Raw genomic sequence first — 17,327 nt, 5'->3', positions numbered from 1 at the left:
GCGTGGCGTGTGTGTGTGTGTGTGTAGAGCGATTCAGACTAAACTACTGGACCGATCTTTATGAAATTTGACATGAGAGTTCCTGGGTATGAAATCCCCGAACGTTTTTTTCATTTTTTTGATAAATGTCTTTGATGACGTCATATCCGGCTTTTCGTGAAAGTTGAGGCGGCACTGTCACGCCCTCATTTTTCAACCAAATTGGTTGAAATTTTGGTCAAGTAATCTTCGACGAAGCCCGGGGTTTGGTATTGCATTTCAGCTTGGTGGCTTAAAAATTAATTAATGACTTTGGTCATTAAAAATCTGAAAATTGTAAAAAAAAATAAAAATTTATAAAACGATCCAAATTTACGTTTATCTTATTCTCCATCATTTGCTGATTCCAAAAACATATAAATATGTTATATTCGGATTAAAAACAAGCTCTGAAAATTAAATATATAAAAATTATTATCAAAATTAAATTGTCCAAATCAATTTAAAAACACTTTCATCTTATTCCTTGTCGGTTCCTGATTCCAAAAACATATAGATATGATATGTTTGGATTAAAAACACGCTCAGAAAGTTAAAACAAAGATCGGTACAGAAAAGCGTGCTATCCTTCTTAGCGCAACTACTACCCCGCTCTTCTTGTCAATTTCACTGCCTTTGCCATGAGCGGTGGACTGACGATGCTACGAGTAAAATGGCATTGCGTTCAGTTTCATTCTGTGAGTTCGACAGCTACTTGACTAAATATTGTATTTTCGCCTTACGCGACTTGTTCAATCTTTTGTTGTGCCTCCGCCCGCACACCCCCCCCCCCCCCTACCTCCCTCTCTCTCTATCTCTCTCTTTAGAAAAAGCCACTCTTTAGGCAGAGGCTAGATGTAAACAGCCAAAGCATTGATATTCCTATTACCCTCGTATAATAAAGATTTGTCATTTACATTGTCACTGTCTGCTCTTACGCGCGTCCCCATATTGCATTTTTGCTTATCTGCCAGGAAAAGAAAAGAGAAAAGAGAAACAAGTCGCGCAAAGCGAAAGTTATACATTTAGTCAATCTGTCGAACGTCACAGAATGAAACTGAACGCACTGCATTGTTTTCATCAAGACAGTAGATTGTCCGAAACCCCCCGGCCCAGGAATCGCTGACACATTGTCCCTGTTACACAAGCCCAATGAACTGTAATTTGCATGCAACGCATGCGCATTTCTCTTATAGTTGAGCTTGTTTTCAATTCGAGCTAAACAATTGTATCTATTTTTGGATTAAGGAGATGGCAAAGAACAGAATGCAATCATAAATTATTTGAATCCGTGAGTAAAAATGTGATTGTAATTACAATTTGAATGAGCAAACTCATTACTATTTCTTGAGCTTTCGAGCTGAGATGCAATCTCATAGTCCGATTTAAAGAATGTTTGCTTGCAACATGCGATCGCAACAGTGCCGCTCCAGCTTTTTTTCTAAAAAAGCTGGATATGACGTCATCTTGGGCATTTATCCAAAACATGTATAAAGTGTCGAGATATCATCTGATAGAATTTGTAGTTAAAGTTTCATGACATTATGTCAGCTAGTTTTGTTGGAATCGCCGTGCACGCACGCACGCACGCACGCACTCACGCAGGCACACACAAACACACGGACGCACGCACGCACGTACGCGCGATTGCACATACACACACACACACACACACACACACACACACACGCACACACACTCATCTCAATTCCTGGTCTATTGGAAAACAGTCAGTCAAAAGTTGACTACATTTCAAAAGAACAGTGTTTCCTTTGCACGATCGATATTATTATTTAAATGATCCTTCAGTGTCAGACCAAATTCGAAAAAACAAAAACAAAATTGCGGTCACACCATAGACCATTATTTTATCATGGACCGCCAACTAGCTCTCTCTCCGCTCTTTCTCTCTATTACGAGGTAGCGGCCTCTCGCATTTAGGAACCTACGCTTACAAGCCTTTCAGAAATCAGGGGGACGTGATATCCGGTGTCGATTGTAAACATGGACGAAGTTGCCGAGGTAAGTTCTGAAAATGCTAAAATAAACTCAGCAAAAGTGCATATGGAACATGTTTTTCGATGAGTTTTGTTAAGTTTAGTTTGGAGTTTTGGAAAATCCAGTTCATTGTCACCTCCCATTGTCACAAATAACTGGAGCGTGCTTTCTTTTCACTGTCTTCGAATCGCTAGCCTTTCAAACCGGACGCGACGCGCCCCTGACTGAAAGTCGAGAGTCGTAACCTCGAAGGGTCACGTGACGAGTTGGCGGTCCAGGCTATTTGGTCTATGGGTCACATGCACACACAGCTCCTGAAACTTGGCGAGCAAACAAATTGCATTACAATCTTTGCCTTGCGTGTCGACGTTTTTGCGAGGTGTATGCAAATTAAGCGCGTGGCAATCTTTTTGGTAACACGCATTCCCGGTGTAACACTAACTTTTTACTCCACGAAAAATTTACTCCGGAGTAAAATTTGTGTACGAAATTCTTACTCCGAGTAAATTTTGTGTACGAGAAAAGAACTCCCCAAGGCACGCAAAAAATTACTCGATCCACGAAATATTTACTCCCTATTTTTTTTACTTCCAGTAAAAATGTCGTGCGCAAAAATGGGATGCGGGCGAAGGGATAATGCCAAGATGTGATCTCGCGCAAACGAATGTCGCACTACCCTCCCTCCACCCCTTCCACCACCAAGACTAACAGGGGACAAGGGAGTAACAATTTCGTACACCTGGCATGGGAAGTTAAATTGCTCGTGTTAGGGTGAAGTAATTTATTCGTTTTTTATTCGTCAGGGGAGTAACATTTGTGTACAAAATGTTTACTCGGAACTCACCCGTCGTGGGGAGTAATTTTCTCGTGTAATGGGGGAGTGCTTTTTTCGTAAAGAGAGTAACATTTTCGTACGACATTTTTACTCCGGAGTAAATATCTCGTGGGAGTAATTTTCTCGTGTTACACCGGGCGTGTCTTTTGGTTCTTTGTGCAGTCATCAAGGACCCTTGGCACTGACAGATCTATTTTTAGACAACAATTACACAAGTGCTGTTATAAGTGCGCTCTATGCTCTATGGTATCCCACCCCCCCCTCCCGGGAAAAACATGAAAAGAAAGAAGATCAAAACAAGGTAAATCAAACAAAAGAAACACACAAAAACAAGCAAAACCAACAAAACAACAAGAAAAACAACAAGATCAGTTTGATGTGTACATTGTTCCGTTTACCCTTAGTAACTTTCAGTCTGTGGTACTTCCATTTTTTTATTGCAGGAATAGCGCCATTTCCATGGTTACACACAAGGAAGATTTTGCTTTCTGGTGACCGACTTTATATTTTGCTAGTAGACACTAATGCTTGAGTTGTCAATGCGAAAGAATGTGTATGAGTGCGCCTTGAGTCGCTTTGTGGTGAGATATGTGCGCGTTATAAATTCTCGTATTATTATTATTATTACATTTAGTCAAGTGTTGACTAAATGTTTTAACATAGAGGGGGAATCGAGACGAGGGTCGTGGTGTGTGTGTGTGTGTGTGTGTGTGTGTGTGTGTGTGTGTGTGTGTGTGTGTGTGTCTGTCTGTGCGTGTGTGTGTGTAGAACGATTCAGACCAAACTACTGGACCGATCTTTATGAAATTTTACATGAGAGTTCATCCCTGGACGTTTTATTCTTTTTTTCGATAAATACCTTTGATGACGTCATATCCGGCTTTTTGTAAAAGTTGAGGCGGCACCGTCACACCCTCATTTTTCAATCAAATTGATTAAAAGTTTGGCCAAGCAATCTTCGACGAAGGCCGGACTTCGGTATTGCATATCAGCATGGTGGCTTAAAAATTAATTAATGACTTTGGTCATTACAAATCTGAAAATTTTATAAAAAATATCTTTTTTTATAAAACGATCCAAATTTACGTTAATCTTATTCTTCATCATGTTCTGATTCCAAAAACATATAATTATGTTATATTTGGATTAAAAACAAGCTCTGAAAATCAAAAATAAAAAAACCATTATGATCAAAATTACATTTTCGAAATCAATTTTAAAACACTTTCATCTTATTCCTTGTCGGTTCCTGATTCCAAAAACATATAGATATGATATGTTTGGATTAAAAACACGCTCAGAAAGTTAAAACGAAGAGAGGTACAGAAAAGCGTGCTATCTTTCTCAGCGCAACTACTACCCCGCTCTTCTTGTCAATTTCACTGCCTTTGCCACGAGCGGTGAACTTACGATGCTACGAGTATACGGTCTTGCTGAAAAATTGTATTGCGTTCAGTTTCATTCTGTGAGTTCGACAGCTTGACTAAATGTTGTATTTTCGCCTTACGCGACTTGTTATTATTATTATTACACCCCCGGTATAGGGGTGTGTATAGGTTTCGCTCGATGTGTTTGTTTGTTTGTTTGTTTGTTTGTGTTCGCATATAGATCTCAAGAATGAACGGACCGATCGTCACCAAACTTGGTGAACAGGTTCTATACATTCCTGAGACGGTCCTTACAAAAATTGGGACCAGTCAAACACACGGTTAGGGAGTTATTGGTGGATTAAAATTATACAAGGACTTATACAGGGACATCTTCATGGTCAAAGGGAAATAACCATTCTCACTCAGTCACTGCCACCAACTGAGAAGGTTATTTCCCTTTGACGGGGGTGTTTTTCCTACCTCGTAGGAATTTCTTGTTATTATTATTATTATTATTATTATTTAAGTTATTGAGACATCCCAGTGCACTAAGGGATTTATAGAGCAAATCGAGAAAATTCATTATTGAACGAAGCGCATAGCGCTGAGTTCAATAATTATTTTCGAGATTTGCTCTATAAATCCCTTAGTGCACTGGGATTGTTTCAATAACGATATTGTCAGTACCGCCATAGAAAAAAGAAGATTCCAAGCGCACATTTTGCAACGCGCATTTGAATAGGCATAACTGTGTGGTCAGGTCGTGTACAGTAAAGATCTACTTTTGTGTGGGGTGTCTCAAGTGTGTCGTGCTTTCGTCACACGCATTTTAATTTCTGTTGGTAAATTCCAGTGTAGCGTTAATCTGAACAGTGATGATCTTTCAGAGAGACCTCATTTGAACTCGGAGAAAGGGCTGTGCTCTTCATTATTTGCGATTCGAAACCTCCAGTCGAGCTTCGACGGATTGACTGTGCGGAGTGACTCCCCTTGAATTGACTCGAAGCCGCGGGACTCGACGGTTCGCACATTTTCAAAACAAATGTGGCATATTTTCGTGTTGTATCTTCATTCATCGGGGAGTCTGATACTAAATATGAACGGTAAGAATGCTCTGAACCCTACACGTATTATATCCCCATCGTTTTTTCGTTCACATTTGCCCAACATGTTAATTTGCTGAGCGGGGTTTATGTCGTCTGCTAGGGCAATCAAACCACTGCATGCAGTCTGCACTGACTGAGTCTGCACGCACGAGGCACGCTGGTAATAAGTCTTATAATGGTAAGAACGTTCTGAACCCTACACGTTTTCGATTACGATTGTTCTTGCCTTGAAATAATAATTCGGAAACCATCTGAACTGATGCAGTCGTATTTCAGTGTAGTCAGTGCGGCTACGTATGACAGAGTCGATCGAGTCAGTCTTCCAAACTGGTCTAGCTGGTACGTTATCGGAATAACACTTGTGTTTTCTGCTAGCGGGTGGGAATTTTATATTAACTCATCATTTGGTAATGTGGATAATAAGCTACATGCCACTAACACGATGAGAAGAATCTATGCAAGTCGGCGAGAATTAGATGAAACCCAGTGGCTTCTATTTTTAGATCAGTGGCAGCCGCACTGTGGCACAGGCACATGCAATCTGTCAGAAAAAAAACCACTTCTGCTTTAATTGAGAAGTAGGGAATTTATGGTCATTTGGTATTGTGGAGAATATAAGCTACATGTCAGTAATTAATTCTGAGGATGAGAGCACAGTCTTGCTTAGGCAAAGGGCGTAAGAATACGCTCTGTGGAAAAGTTAGCGCACTCCAAGAGTGCGCTAACAGATTTAAGCGCATCGCCATTAGCCAATCAACTAGTTCACATCAGTCATGTGACACCAGTACTTACTGACAATTATTATTATTATTAATTAATGTAATTGGTTCAGTGCATATATTTGCATGCAATTAACATATTCGTTCTTACACGCTGAATTAATATGGTTTCGTGAGTCACGCACGGTAGTCCAAACATCTTGGATACACTTTGAACAATTAGAATTAAAGAACGTTAAACTCTCGTGCCTTAGCTTTCTGGGTGACCACAGACCTGCCAAGGCTTTTATATATGACGTATGCGCATCCATCCATGTATATATATAAACGCACACTTGGAAATACACTTTTGAACACGCACACTTGAAAAAGCACAGTGTGTGCGTGTGTGTGTGTGTGTATGTGTATGTGTGTGTGTGTGTGTGTATGTGTGTGTGTGTAAGAGAGAGAGAGGGAGAGACAGACAGCTAGACAGACTGACAAAATCGGACAGAGAGAGAGGCAGAGAAGAAGACGTTGGAAGAGAGACGTTGTGTCTGTGTGTGAGTCCATGCAACTGCGTCTTTTTGTAAGAGCATATACGTTCGTCTGCGCATAGGCTTATAATTATGTTAACGTATTTGTCCCTGTGCAGAAACGACACCAGACACAGTAGAGGACAGAACAAATCCTCCTCGTGCGACCTTGACCTTCACCCGATGGGACATTTGGACAAGGTCAGTTTGGAGCTGAGCATCCTTCTTGTGCTCTGTCTTCTTGTGCCTGTCTAAGTTTTGTCTGATATAGTTCTTTGAGTATATTTGTTTCTGTTGTACTTGACCCTATCTAGGGCGAGGGCTGGATGTAAGCAAAAGCCGTATGTTCTTGCTGATCTATTACCCTCGATAATAAAGATTTTGTCTTGTCTTGTCTTGTCTTGTCTTGTCTTGTCTTGTCTTGTCTTGTCTTGTCTTGTCTTGTCTTCTGTTATGTGTTTGGGGTTTCTTTATGTTTGTGCTTTTGCATGTGTTGACCTGTCTAAACTTTTGTTTGTGTGACGCCGGATTATTTTCGACTGTTTTCTGCAATAAAACTACAAAACAAGACGTTTAAGCCACTTTATGCTGTATGTGGATGTTTTTGTTTTTTGTTTTTGTTTTGATTTGTTTGTTTGTTTGCTTGTCTGCTTGCGTAATCACGTAATTACTTATGCGTCTGTCCTGTCGGCTGAGGAGAAAAGACGTCTGTGGTTGTTTTTTGTTTCTGGTTATCTTCTATTTTGTGTTTTCTTGCTTTAGAGATTTGACTGACATCACAATCATTCTGATTGTTTTATTATTATAGGCATGCCCAAAGGAATTGGGTTGCGAAACAATCTCGGCGTGTTTGTTTTCTATTTGTTTCACATAATTACTTCTCCATCTCTCTTTCGACGTTGTCATGTGTCTTGAGCTTCCGGCATGTGTATTGGTGGCATATGATAACGTAATAGCTACATGTCTACAATGCTTTTTGGAAAGATAAATGCATGTAATTTGTACTGTTCATATTTAGTATGCCTAAAGTATATTCAGTACAACTAAATTAAATACATGTATAGATTAATTACGGTAATTTTAAGAATAAATTAGTACAATGTCATTTCAACCAGCCGTCATCCACGTTGTGCACCTACTGTACAGAGGTCACGTGTCAGTTCACAATCCCAGAAATTGTACTAATTTATTCTTAACATTACCGTAATTAATCTTTATTTTTAAACAACAGGTGTTTATGCTATACAACCAGGTTGCAAACACGGTGTGCACGAACTTCATTGAATTCCTTTGTCATGGACACAATCTTAACATATCCCCAGAAATGGTATTAACTTATTCCTGAAATTACTACAATTAAATGTTCATTTTCAGCAATAAGATACGGTGTCCATACCATTACAACCAGGCTGCAGACACGGTGTGAAAGAACTGTATAGAAGTCATGTGTCATTGACACAATACTAACACTCTCCCAGTGTCACGTTTCAATATATCACAAAAGGTGATTATGAACGGTTAGTTACTACTAACAAACTAACCACACCACGATCCACTCTCGCAGTCATACAAATAGATAGAATCAACAAAAGTATAAGTTTCAGACGCCTGTTTATATACTAACTCGCCACCTCCCTCGAGACTTCACTCTTATGTTTTACGTTCAAAACGTAAAAAAACGGTCATTGACAAAAATGCTAGTTAAAGTTTAGAAAATGATAATAACACGCTGATCCCGTGTATAGAGAGAAAAATTACTGGTCTGCCTAAAAGCGCTGGTTAATACAGGTGTCACACACCCCACGTTGTCACCACTCGAATATAATCATAAATATAACAGATGACTTGGTGGTAAGAGGGGTGCAATAGACATGGTGCACTTAGCTTTTTGCCACTGAGTGGGCGACCCGTAAATAGTCTATCTCCACAACTGCTCCGTTGAATGAAGTGCCGGTTGGCGTTAAACGAAGCAGGGAATAGTGGCGATATCAGGCGCCTCACTCAGTCGCTGAAGATCCTCCCCGTAGTCTACCAGAAAATATAGCAGACGCGTAGATTGGCAGGATGACGACAGCGACAGCAACCACCAGTACACCAGAACACCAGGTTACAGCATCCCCGCAAATACGTAGCGTAGAAAGTAGACAGGTTACGTAGGCATGTTACGTAGGCAGGTTACGTAGACAGTACACGTAGAAAGCTGCAACAAAAAGCATTGGTGCACTAAACATGCCACGCAACCCTTCACCCTCCACCTTCAAACATGTCACCATTACATATTTCATCGAGCACGTGGGCCTGCACAAATGAACTTTTAAAACAACAAATCAGCCATTTTCCTTCCTTCTCTCCATATCTGCAAAAACCATATACAGATTATTATTTTAGCGTCACAAAGAGCAAATTATGCGCCAACCTGGAAAGAACAACAGAGAGTATTTCATTCTACAAACACAGACTCGTCAACACCGTTAAATAACGATTTATTACCTCAACAACCTATGTAGGTAGCTCTCTTTTAAGCGAATCCGCTTCCTTTTGATATAGCTTTCGTTCGTCAACGAATTTCTCGCCATACCCTCTCCTTGTGCTGAAATACTTTATGCGTGGGAAATTCTCCCACCCCCCCGCTCAGCCAAGAAACCCGACGCCTCGCGTCTGACACAACTACAACAGCGAAAGGTGGTCTATTCTTGAAGTTCCTAAAAAGCCCTACTGTACTAGCAGAACGGCACGTTGATATAGAGTGTAGAATCTAACGTGTTGAAAACCATCAAACTCTTAGGAAGAAGAAACCGACCCTTCTCTCTTGCTGCTAAATGTTGGAGTGCCCAGTTTCATGTCCTCACCAAACAACCTTGAAAATATCACGTGACGCCGCGTGTCACATATCCAGTTCAGTTACCGTCAGTTTCGCCCTGACAGCAGAAATCACCCACGTGGAACCCCTGCAAAACGAAATCCCCGTGCTGCGCTATGCTTTATCAGCGGTTTCACACCGTCACCCCGACTCAAGCACAGGCGCTTACCATCACAATTGGAGATAGGCACTCGACAGAGTGTTCCTTTCTCCGTCCATGTCACTAAATCGTGACACCCAGAAATGGTATACTTATTCTTATAAGCTCTGAAATAAAATGTTTATTTTATTTTTTTTATTATGGAAAGCTTATATAGCGCGAACCACAACCGTGCTCTCCGCGCTTTACATATTAATTTCTGCCGTTTGAAATGGAATTTTTTACAGACAGACAGACAAACAGACATTTTCAGCACTTTCATGTCTCTTCAACCAGGTGGCATCCACGGTGTGCGCGTGCAGTACATAGGTCATGTGTCAGTTTCTCAATCATATACCCCCAGAAATGATATATATTTATCACTGAAATTACTAAAACTAAATTGCATGTCATTTGTATCAACAGAATACGATGTGCATGCCATTACAGCCATGCTGCAGATGCGGTGTGCAAGAATTGTAAGGAAGTTCTGTGTCATTGACACAGTACTAACACTCTCCAAGAAATGGTATAAGAAAGGACTTGGTGTTGATGAAATTCCTCCGATTAATTTTGAAGGCAAGATTTACCAGTCAAACCAGGAAAAAGCTAACGTTCTGAACAATTTTTTCATACAAAATTCCGTTCTTAAAACGCCAGACAATTTGCCTCAAGCTGATTTTTTCGACAGCGAACTTAATGAGATTTATCTTACAGTCGACGAGGTTAAAGAGGTTATTAAAGGCCTTGATAAAGGTAAAGCCACTGGTCCGGATCTTATTCACAATAGACTTCTAGTTGCTGCTGTTGACGCCATAGCAGAACCCCTGACATATTTGTTTAATAGAAGCCTTACAGAAGGTATATATCCTAGTTTGTGGAAGACGGCTCATGTCACTCCTATTTACAAAGCCGTCCCAGCAGATTGTTGTAACAATAATCGACCAATCTCATTACTAAGTTGTGTTGGGAATGTAATGGAGCGCTGTGCCCACAGCCATGTTTACACCTTTTTACAGCGAAATGATATATTAACACCGGCACAGTCAGAATTTATTCCTGGTGACTCTACCATTTGTCAACTGGCTTCTATTTATGACGAGTTCTGTTTAAATTACGACATGGGAATTACCACTCAAGCTGTTTTTTGTCATGTGTCAAAGGCATTTAAAAAAGTCTGGCACAAAGGGTTATTATATAAACTGGAACCAGTGGGAATTAGAGGACAATTGTTGAAATGGTTTCACGATTATTTAACAAATCGCCACCAGGCGGTTGTTATTAAGGGTGCTAAGTCTGCATTAAAATGTATCCCGGCAGGTGTTCCACAAGGTTCTGTTCTAGGCCCTTTGTTATTCCTGATATATATTAACGACATTGTGAATGATACTGAATCTGTTATATAGTTGCTTGCTGATGACACGTGCATGTCCATGTCCTTTGAAGATCTAACTAGACGAGCGCAGATTTTGAACGCAGACCTAAATAAAATTAATACCTGGGCAAAACAGTGGAAAGTTAAATTTAACGAAGCAAAAACGGAACTGTTAGACATAAAACGTGATAATATACCAACCGAACCAATCATTTTTAATAATATTGTTTTGGAAAACGTGAACCAACATAAACATCTTGGCGTAATCTTGCAGAATAATTGTAAGTGGGACTTCCAAGTGAGAACCATCGTAAAAAAGGTCACCTTATTAATTAATTGTTTAAGATATTATAAATAAGTATAGATTAAATCGTAAAAGTCTGGAAACTATGTATAAATCTTTCGTTCTTCCACATTTTGACTACGCAGACATCCTATGGGACAACTGCACCGAGTACTGGTCAACTGCACTGTAAAAATCTATAATCGGTGGTGTGCGCAGCACCAGCCACGAACAACTGTATAAAGAAAGCGGATTTTGTAACCTAAAAGAAAGACGGAGCAGACACAAACTGATTTTATATTACAAGATGGTATATGGCAAATGCCCTCATTACTTATCACATCTTTTGCCACCTTTAACTTCTGATGTTAACCCCTATCATCATAGAAGACCATTAGAAAAAAGAGTCCACATGTGCAAAACTGAATTATACCGTCGATCTTTTATACCATCATGCATCTACTTCTGTCCTGTGGAACACCTTGCCAGACAACATCAAAACAACTAACTCAATCAGCGATTTCAAACGCTATTTATCTACTCCTGATTATAACGTACCTGCCTAGTATTACTGTGGTAAAAGACTGGAAGAGATTCACCACTGCAGAATATGCCTAAACATGAGTAATTTGAATTCTGACCTGTGTAAACGCCACTTACAGGGAAACCCACAGTGCGCTTGCGGCTACCTGAACGAAACAGCTGACCATTATTTGACACATTGTCCTTTGTACGTAGATGCTCGCCTGTCTCCGTCGCGATATAACCTTCGTGGTTGAAAACGACGTAAAACACCAAATGAAGAAGAAGCTCGCCTGTCTACGATAAACGCACTTCCTGTAAATTACAGACAATCATGTTGAAATATTGTTAAATGGAAGCGAAAACCTTTCTCTTTGCACCAACAAGCTTATTTTTGAAAGTGTCCAATCGTTTATCCATGAATCTGGTCGTTTTTATATTTAGTCAAGTTTTGACTAAATATTTTAACATCGAGGGGGAATCGAAACGAGGGTCGTGGTGTATGTGCGTGTGTGCGTGTGTGCGTGTGTGTGTGTGTGTGTGTGTGTGTGTGTGTAGAGCGATTCAGACTAAACTACTGGACCGATCTTTATGAAATTTGACATGAGAGTTCCTGGGTATGAAATCCCCGAACGTTTTTTTCATTTTTTTGATAAATGTCTTTGATGACGTCATATCCGGCTTTTCGTGAAAGTTGAGGCGGCACTGTCACGCCCTCATTTTTCAACCAAATTGGTTCAAATTTTGGTCAAGTAATCTTCGACGAAGCCCGGACTTCGGTATTGCATTTCAGCTTGGTGGCTTAAAAATTAATTAATGACTTTGGTCATTAAAAATCGGAAAATTGTAAAAAAAAATAAAAATTTATAAAACGATCCAAATGTACGTTTATCTTATTCTCCATCATTTGCTGATTCCAAAAACATATAAATATGTTATATTCGGATTAAAAACAAGCTCTGAAAATTAAATATATAAAAATTATTATCAAAATTAAATTGTCCAAATCAATTTAAAAACACTTTCATCTTATTCCTTGTCGGTTCCTGATTCCAAAAACATATAGATATGATATGTTTGGATTAAAAACACGCTCACAAAGTTAAAACAAAGAGAGGTACAGAAAAGCGTGCTATCCTTCTTAGCGCAACTACTACCCCGCTCTTCTTGTCAATTTCACTGCCTTTGCCATGAGCGGTGGACTGACGATGCTACGAGTATACGGTCTTGCTGAAAAATGGCATTGCGTTCAGTTTCATTCTGTGAGTTCGACAGCTACTTGACTAAATATTGTATTTTCGCCTTACGCGACTTGTTGTTGATTTGACTCAGTACCCATTTTCATGCCAACAACCCTTATTTTATATGCATTTTTCAAATATATATTTAGCGAGCTACTGCTTATTTGCCACAGGATTATGGTTTGTAATGTAGTATGTATATTCTTTTTATGTATGCGCTAACCACCTTCATCTTTTATATGTACCTACCGTTCTTTCCTCCCACCTCCACCCTCCCCCCTCTTCCTCCTGCTAGCTTTTTCTTATTCTTTCTGATTTGCTTTAACTATGCTTTTCATCTAGATAGTTCCACAATTTTTTAGTAATGCTTGTCCGACATCATATTTGTGTTATTTTACTACTACGTAGGGCGCGTAATATAAGCGTTCGCTTGAGGTCGTGTCCCTATTGTTTATCGTTGTATTATTGTATCATGTTTGATTTAATAAAACATTGTTTAAACCAAGAAACGTGTTCCTATCAGCTCTAAAATTACATTTGTATGTTCAGCAATCAGACAGGGTGTCCTTGTCACTTCAACCAGGCGGCATCCACGGTGTGCGCGCGCGTGCAGTACAGAAGTCATGTGTCAGTTTCTCAATCATATACCCCCAGATATGGTACTTATTTATCACTGAAATTACTAAAATAAAATGTTCATTTTTAGCAATCAGACAGGGTGCCCTTGTCACTTCAACCAGGCGGCATCCACGGTGTGCGCGTGCTGCGAGGCGGGAGCGTGTCAATGTAACAATCCCAACATGCACCAGTGCGTCTTGTGCGGACGACAGCAGGATTGTGGGACACGTACGTTTTGCTTTGTTTGTCTTTGATTTTATGCTGTCTATTTACAAATATGAAGCTGGTTCTTTGCAAACAAAACGTGTAGTTATTTGTAGTCACTGAAATGCATGAACATCATATTCGAGACATAAACCCTTACAGCATCCTGGAGCAGAACTTGGCCAACTTAATGCCGTACAAACACAATACGGTAAAAGGTAAAAGGTATGTGAACAAAAATCGGCAAAGAATAATAATGCCACATCCTATAGCATCATGCTGAATTTAATTGGTATATATTGAGAGAAAAACAAACATTGTTTGGCATGACAAATCAGTTCCGCTCCATAATTCCTTGAAAAAACAAACCAAGACAGAAGAGAACAAGCAGTGCCGCCTCAACTTTCACGAAAAGCCGGATATGACGTCATCAAAGACATTTATCAAAAAAATGAAAAAAACGTTCGGGGATTTCATACCCAGGAACTCTCATGTCAAATTTCATAAAGATCGGTCCAGTAGTTTAGTCTGAATCGCTCTACACACACACACACACGCACGCACACACACACACACACACGCACATACACCACGACCCTCGTTTCGATTCCCCCTCGATGTTAAAATATTTAGTCAAAACTTGACTAAATATAAAAAACGACAGGGGGAGGGGATGTGATCTTTAGGCATGCAACATTTTAGTATCACATTGAATAGCAAGGGAAAAGACGGTGGGAGGCCAATGAGAAACAGCTGTCCAGAGGCGAGATACTGAAGCGGATCGAGCTAAAGAGGCAAGGCAACAGCTGAACAGAGGCTGAAGGAATAGCCCAAAGCAGAGTGCGATGGAGAAACGTCGTCAATGGCCTAGTCTGCTCTGCTAGGGCCTAAGTAAGTCAGTAATAGACGAATTCGCAAAAATAACTCCGTCGGGTTTGTATATGTTGTGGGAGAGTGACCTTTTCTTGCAAAACATCTGGCAAAGATTGGAGGGGAATATTTTCTTCTTTATTTGGTGTTTAACGTCGTTTTCAACCACGAAGGTTATATCGCGACGGGGAAAGGGGGGAGATGGGATAGAGCCACTTGTTAATTGTTTCTTGTTCACAAAAGCACTAATAAAAAAATTGCTCCAGGGGCTTGCAACGTAGTACAATATATGACCTTACTGGGAGAATGCAAGTTTCCAGTACAAAGGACTTAACATTTCTTACATACTGCTTGACTAAAATCTTGACAAACATTGACTATATTCTATACAAGAAACACTTAACAAGGGTAAAAGGAGAAACAGAATCCGTTAGTCGCCTCTTACGACATGCTGGGGAGCATCGGGTAAATTCTTCCCCCTAACCCGTGGGGGGATGAGGGGAATGTCACTAGCGAGGGGAATGTCACTAGCGAGGGGAATGTCACTAGCGAGGGGAATATCACTAGCAAGGGGAATATCACTAGCGAGGGAAATGCCACTAGCGAGGGGAATGTCACTAGCGAGGGGAATATCACTAGCGAGGGGAATGTCACTAGCGAGGGGACTATCATTAGCGAGGGGAATATCACTAGCGAGGGGAATATCACTCGCGAGGGGAATATCACTAGCGAGGGGAATATCACTAGCGAGGGGAATATCACTAGCGAGGGGAATATCACGAGCGAGGGGAATATCGCTAGCGAGGGGAATGTCACTAGCGAGGGGAATGTCACTAGCGAGGGGAATATCACTAGCGAGGAGAATGTCACTAGCGAGGGGAATGTCACTAGCGAGGGGAATGTCACTAGCGAGGGGAATGTCACTAGCGAGGGGAATGTCACTAGCGAGGGGAATATCACTAGCGAGGGGAATATCACTCGCGAGGGGAATATCACTAGCAAGGGGAATGTCACTAACGAGGGGAATATCACTAGCGAGGGGAATGTCACTAGCGAGGGGAATATCACTAGCGAGGGGAATATCACTAGCGAGGGGAATGTCACTAGCGAGGGGAATGTCACTAGCGAGGGGAATGTCACTAGCGAGGGGAATGTCAGAAACACGTGCTCCCGTCCACGTCTTTTCGACAGACCCTTCGCTAGTGATTGGCGCCTCCAATGTTTGGCAGAGGCTTTGCCAGAAAAGGTCACTCTTCCCAAACCCATACAAACCCGACGGAGTTATTTCCAAAACTCTTCTATTGAATTGCGTCGCGCGGATGAAAAAAAACACCTGCATAATATCTCCGGCTCCTTTTTTACAGAGCATCCAGCGCCTGATTTTGGTGTGGATGGAATGACGTCAGCCTTGACTGGTTGTGTCTGCATGTTTGACACGTCACGTGATGACTGCGCGTGCTGTCAACATGGCGGCTGTCAGTGCCCACGTCACTTCCGCAACCAGTGCGTTCCTTGCGGAAGACTGGAAGTGTGTGGCTCCAAACCAGACGTCTTTCGGCCACCTCTGGCCTGAACACAAAACGGAACAATAATACAAACAATTAGATAAAATACGGCCCAGTGCTTGCTATTGAACCAAGATTCATGTAACATTATTTTAACTTTCAATTCTATACGTAGAGTAGCCGTGTCTTTCGGACTAGGGCTAGATGTACGTAAAAATTCAATAAATAAACAAATACTAGATACAAGCTCGAGTGAACATTGAACGGGGTTCTAAATCCTTGTGGATGATCTAATCAACAAGGGGAAGTAAGTACTATGGATATAGAGATCAACTGTGATGACAGTAGTGCGTAAACAATTTTGCAAGGTTTTCGTTCATCGATCGTTGCTTCTTTTTCTCTGGTGAAAGGAAACAATTTCTGCATTACGCTCACTTACTATTGTTTAGTGTTCCTGTCTTGAGGGCGAGGGTTAGATGAAGAAATCAAACAACTAATTATTCTATATCCTCCGTAAAACATAGATCTGTTGTCATTGTTTTTGTCATATGTGTGTGACTGTGCTCAAAGAAATTAAACATGTGGCTTCATTTGAGTAGTGCTTGTTGTTCTGATAACCATTAAATTGCTTGTCGTATTTCGTGACGGATTCAATGTTTTTTTTACCATAAACATTCCCTTTGTCATTGACTTTCGTATAAGCGGGTTTGCTCTAGATCACTACTTAATGTGTCATTAATTATTCTTCAAAAGAAACTGAGCAGATGCGTTTGCTGTTGGTCTTTGAGATAAGGCTGATACTGTTCAAATCACATCAAATCAAATCAAATTCCTTTGTATTATATTAGACTGAGGAATTACTGTTAAAACCAATTATACAGCTGGGAATTAATGCAATTTGTTGTCTGAAATGTGACAGTCAGCTCGTGAAAATTGATCCTACATTCAAACATTAACAACATTGATAATAACAATAACAATAACAACACTTTATTGTCCATTAAAATGTTAGGGTTTAGGGTTAGGGTTATAACAACAATTGGACAAAAGGACAACACACATAAAACATAAAACATAGTTCACGTAAGTAATAACAAGCACACCTATCATACTTCCAATAACACTGACCTAAAGTGTTGTCCGTGTCAT

General features: G+C 40.4%; 1 long non-coding RNA gene across 1 annotated transcript; it reads left to right on the top strand.

Annotated features, from left to right (window-relative positions):
- Window positions 1-6,677: 6,677 nt before the first annotated feature.
- Window positions 6,678-16,773, top strand: LOC138946056 (uncharacterized). The gene is made up of 3 exons (XR_011449184.1): window positions 6,678-6,762; window positions 13,688-13,827; window positions 16,038-16,773. It is a non-coding gene; the product is annotated as an uncharacterized lncRNA (long non-coding RNA).
- The last annotated feature ends 554 nt before the right edge of the window (window positions 16,774-17,327 follow it).

Source organism: Littorina saxatilis, linkage group LG13 (genome assembly GCF_037325665.1).
Source record: "Littorina saxatilis isolate snail1 linkage group LG13, US_GU_Lsax_2.0, whole genome shotgun sequence".
NCBI classification, from domain to species: Eukaryota; Metazoa; Mollusca; class Gastropoda; order Littorinimorpha; family Littorinidae; genus Littorina; species Littorina saxatilis.
The sequence above is the reverse complement of the archived record's forward strand: the minus strand, read 5'-3'. Positions and strand labels throughout refer to the sequence as shown.